Genomic DNA, 5,589 nt, shown 5'->3' with positions numbered 1-5,589 from the left:
GGTTGTTTCTAACGTGTTTTTGATGTGTGTGAAACTGACTGACATGGTAGGCTACAACTGTGAATGCCCCCATAGTGCCGGTAATTCAATATTGTACAAGCCTCATTTCCAGACCTCGCATGCTATGGTGACTGAGTGCCAGGGCTCTAAATTAACGCACGCCAACACGCCAAATGCGGGTGAAAAATCATTTTGGCTGGTAGAAAAAATCATCCACAAGCCAAATTGGCCGGTAGCGCGCGCCCGACTGAACGTTAAACAGCTGCCCGCACAGATCTGTAGCTGCCGTCTGATGAACGTTAAAACGTCGCCTACATTACCCATGAACATTAGTCCTACCGTCATGATGTAGCCCACACCCATTGGCTGACCGTTAATCACAATAAGGCAGCCTCACATCCATTGGCTGCGTGTTTGATACCCGCGCGCCGCTCGAACTAGTGTTAATAAAATATGTTCAATGAGCGGACTAGAACCGATTACTTTGGTTTCGTAGGTTTGTCAGATGAAAAATAATGTGGCAGTGGTTAAAGCACGGTTATGAATGCAAGTAATAGCAGCGTAACTGTTGTGACGGTGAAATAGAGTATTGGTGGAGCGAAAACGGCGTGAGTGCGTGAAGGGACAGGACAGCTGTCTGTCAAAACAGTGTCGTTGCCGTCAGAAGCCGTCTGATATTTGCGAGGTCCTCGCAACTACAAACGATGGAGTTGTCGTATCCTAATAACGCCCACGCCATCGCAAAGACCCTGCACGAGTTTGACATGGATATACGAGTAAGTGAAAAAAAAAAGATAACAAAAACTAGCGACAAAAGTAACAAAGTAGCCTAAGCGTGGTGTCCGTGGTGTTATTGGATATCTAGTTGACATAGCGTAACGGTAATTGTCATTCCAAGCGCATCGTAAGTAAACCTAATATTAATTTGACCTGGAGGAACTTGAAGGTGTCACGCAGCAGCAGCATAAACACACAATGCAGACATCATTCACGCACTGTGTAGGTGTGTGTGTGTGCGTGTGTGTGTGTGTGTGCGCGCGCGCGCGGTTGTCTCCTGTCCTTCTCCTCTCCGTCTCCTTCTCCTCCCTTCATCTCTTCTCCCCTTCACCTGTCTTCTGTGCATTGTCCATGGTATTTGGCCCACTGTGTGTGAAGTGATGCTGTGTATGGGATATGTGGTTTTGCAGTGTTTGGTTGTGTGTGTGTTTGGCTAGTGTATGTTGAAAGTCTGGTATGTGTGTGACATTAGTGTTGAAGGCATGCTGTGTTTGTGTGAGTTGTAGGCCTATACTGTATGAGGTTTGGGTGATGGTGTGTGAGGTAATAGGCTAGTGTTTGGCTGTCTGTGCAGTATATGGAAAGGGAATGAAAAATAATGAAATGCAGGTAGTAAAAATATAATTACTAAATCATTATAGAATAGACTGAATTATATTGAGTATAATATTTATATTGTTTATCTGTGTTGGAGGACATAGCCTAGTTTAATAAAATAATTAAAAGCAACATAATTAACGCATGGTTTATTTTGGTGAGAAAAAAATGGCTAGTTGACCTTCCATTTGGCTAGTAAGAAAAAATGTCTACTAGCCAAATTGGCTGGTGGTGGAAAAAGTTAATTTAGAGCCCTGCTGAGTGCTGTTGATCATAATATTATGCCAAGCACATTCAGACCAATTTGTTTATGCTAAGTTCGTGTTAAATTAAATGTACTGTCCCCCGTGGTCGCTGTCAATGCAGCATGTCCCAAAACGTCTGCATGTGAGAGATGGAATGTTTATTTCACGACGACATTCTGACTTCAAACTCACCACGATGGCTTCCCCACAGATCTATACATATTGCTATAGGTCTGTGGGCTTCCCCTTTTCACTTCTTGCCCTAGTTGTTAACCTGTTTCAATGGTAAAGACTAAACTAATCACAGATTTTGCATGGTTAAGACTTAAGAGACCCACTTCGCGTGGAAACAGAATTAACACAAGAGGGTACTGGAATAAAAACAGGCTGTGAGGCCTGTCACTCACCAGCTACTGGCAAGGACCCCAACTCTCCCTGTCAGCAGTAAATTTAAAACTAAGTAATAGTAGCCTACTGCTGCTGTTCAGGTCTGAGCCTTAAATAGGTATGAATTAAAATGCAGATACTAGGCCTATAGAGTCTTTAGAATTACAGTTGCCTTGTTTGCAGATTCTATTTTAACATTATGTGTGTCGTTTTCAGGTAGGCACGTCATGGCATTGGCAGCGTCTGCTGGGATTGTCATCACAGACCGGGTCATCCAGCTGCTACACATGTACAGTGGAAATTGAATTAGGCTCTTCCCTCACTTGTACTGTTGTAAACCATCAAATGAACACTCTAGGTAGACAAGACAGTGAGTTCAGTAATGGCTGGCACACAGGGCATGTGCACCACAAGTTTGGAGCCAGCCAGGTCATACGTGTTGCACCTACCACAATTCCATTTCTTTGGTCTTCTGTGTTGAGCCGGTTTCAAAATTCGCCTGTACAACCACATGCGTATAGTCAGAATCTACACTACACTACCCCACCAAGATCTAGACGTTACTGAAAAGTTGGAAATGTTATCAGGGTCTGCTGACAGCTGTACAGAATATGTGCACTTAAATACCAGACGTGCCACTTTCATTATACAAAGCCTAATGAGGCAGCAGTCAACCACAGTCCTTACATTTGACATCAGTTACAAATAACCTATGGTTTTAAGGTACTTCATGCTACTGGTTGTGAGTGAGGCTTTTTGTGACTGACTCTCCCTAATGACAGATTCATAGACATAATGGAACATGTAACACAGCATTAGTTCAGAATCTAACCATCATCCATTGGGAACAAAGAAGTGGAATCTTGTCACAATATCGAATCGAATATTGAACAACAAATGGTGTAAATAATGGTGTACACAAGTAATTGGAACAAATGTAAATACAATTTTATTGTGAAAAGAAAACACTGTCTATTTTTTTTCTCAATGTACAGTAATGAAAGTGTAAATAATGACAAATAAGATATCAATTTTTATATACACATTTTTTCTTTTAAATATTGGTTACTGGCAATGCAGGAAACATAGCTTACAAAATGTAGCGTTCTTGGTGATAGGTGATGTATTGTACAAAATGAAAACCCAAATGGTGACACACTCCTGAAATGTTGTAAGTTCTTTAAGGAAAATGCCTTGACATCTTGTTCTGATATTTTGAAAGGCATGGAATCTGTGAGGGGATGTGCTGGGTCCTCTATGCTGTCGTTTCTTCATACACCTCCTGGCGTCAGACACAGGGAAATGAAGTATAAGAAGTATATTAGACAAACATTTCAGAAGGTTATGTGTGACAATTGTGGCTACATACAAGGTTTTGAACAAAAATAACACGGGAATTGATTGCAACACCTTTTAAAATATTTCTAGGTGACTTAAAGTTCATTAACAACAGGGTAGGCTACTTACTCTGTGTACAGAGTATTTTCCACCCACATGTTGCATTACTGCCCTTGTACATCACTTTGATCAAAAGCGTCTGTCAACTGTAATGTTATGAGGAGGAGTACAGTCTCTTAATGTAGAAATTAATGTAGGTTTAGGTGGATAGGGGTGCAGGACAGCACATATACTTTTCAGTTACTCTTACTAAGAATTCAAACATGTAACATTGGACACCTTCCAAGGCCACAGGTACAGGTGAGGTCAACAAGGGTCCTATTTACCTTGATAATAAGGTTCTCAAACTGGGAACACTGATGAAGGGCTAGACCCGAAACGTTTGTCCCCCGTCTGTCGGTTTTATTTACATTTTTTCAGCTTTGTTTAATACAATTTTTGATTTTGCATCCAGCTCCAGTGTGCGACTCCTTTCTTCCCTTTATAATAAGGTTCTCAGTCATCTCACATTCCCACCCTGATGAAAAAAACTAATTGTTTACACAAATGGGTTTTACACCCCTTAACAATACGGCTTTGCTTGCTTCAGTAATGTACTCTTTGCCTCTGCCCTACCAATGGATGTAATAAATCAGACATACCTTATATAACCGTGGGTCTTGGGTTACCTAATAATGGAGAGAGAGAGAGAGAGAAAAAAAATCACCATTGATCAATTCACAATGGCACAGTGTGTGTGTGTGTGTGTGTCCCAGCTTATGACGGTGAGCACGATTAACTTCGTCGTCCGATCAACTAGGGATGGTCACCTACAACTTCTCGAAGTGCTTAGCACACTCAAGAATCGACTATTTGAATTGACCACAGCTGAAGTGTTTGAGAATACAATCGCGCACAATAACAACGGAAAAAGTGCGACGGCATGCTCGTCTCGTCGAACCGTAATGCAGTTTCCAAAGTGTATAATAGAAACGCCCCATCCTGTCTTGTCTGACGTGAACAGCTCTTCATCATGCCATCCAAGTTAATCGGACCCGGAGTTAATCGTGCACACCGGGAGTAGTTAATACTGGCTGGCAATTTTTGTCGGAATAACATTTTATCGGTAATCATTTTCAGCGAAATACACATACTTGATTAAGTTGTATTCATCAACACATGTCACATTGGTTGTGCAGGCAAGCAGACGTCCATTTTGTCTGCAATATTTATCACCCCGTCAGAAACTGACAAACCCATGCCCATGATGTGTTCACTAAAAGAAAATATAGCCATTTCAAAACATCTAACTTACCATATCTTTGTTGTGATTTATCTGATGCAAACGATGGCACCAAATGAGTAGGCGCAGAGGTAGTCTAACAAGTAGGCGGTCCTCCTCCATTGGTGCTAGGGGCTGGTAGCATGCCGCTGTTTGGACAGTGCAGACAGAGTATTCGTGCACTATGTCGGATTGCCAACCAAAATCCACCGATGCCTTGTGTATTTTGTAACCGTCAGTGGTCAGATGTCGGACACAGGTGGCATACCACAGGCGGCTTGCCGTTCAAACGCCACCAATGATCCACTATACACATGCTAGCTGGACTGGAACTACTGTCAACATGCTAACTGCTCTGTTGTGGCTTCTATCGCGCGTCGCAGACAACTACATCACGGCCCGTTTCGATGTGATTGGTTGAAGTAGTACGTCACTGTTACCCAATTTCTCCAATCACGTTCGAGCTTTTTTTGAATACACCCACGGGCTAGAACAGCAAGGTTACCGCCATAATTCCAGATGGATGACAATCCATCTGCGTGAGAGTCAGGTTAGGTATACAGAGTATACCCACTTCTAAATTTCAGGGATTTCAGTATACCCACTTAAAATTGATTGATCCATTATTTTGAATGGCACAAATATATACAGTATACCCACTTCAAAAAATGCTCAAATATACAGTATACCCACCATAAAAAAGTACACTACACCACTGCATAAGACGGACCTTCAACAGGGAGTCTTAAAGTTTTTATTTTGTGTTTTATATAGGTGGCTTTATGGCCAGGCCTTGCTGATTTATTTCCTTGGAGAAACATAAACGAGGACACACACAAGCACCCAAAGTACACAAACCCATAGAGTGTAAAGTGTTCACAAGATTGGACGGTGTGTTCTGCTTTTCACACAGACAGTTTGCAT

The 5,589-nt window shown here is 41.9% G+C and overlaps 1 long non-coding RNA gene across 1 annotated transcript; it reads right to left on the bottom strand.

Annotated features, from left to right (window-relative positions):
* Window positions 1-3,080: 3,080 nt before the first annotated feature.
* On the bottom strand, window positions 3,081-5,039 carry LOC134437778 (uncharacterized). Its single transcript, XR_010032477.1, has 3 exons — window positions 4,699-5,039; window positions 4,046-4,072; window positions 3,081-3,288 (listed from the first exon to the last, which is right to left on the bottom strand). It is a non-coding gene; the product is annotated as an uncharacterized LOC134437778 (long non-coding RNA).
* Between the last annotated feature and the right edge of the window lie 550 nt (window positions 5,040-5,589).

This window comes from Engraulis encrasicolus, chromosome 21 (assembly GCF_034702125.1).
Source record: "Engraulis encrasicolus isolate BLACKSEA-1 chromosome 21, IST_EnEncr_1.0, whole genome shotgun sequence".
Lineage (NCBI taxonomy): Eukaryota > Metazoa > Chordata > Actinopteri > Clupeiformes > Engraulidae > Engraulis > Engraulis encrasicolus.
This window is presented reverse-complemented; position numbering and strand designations above follow the sequence as displayed.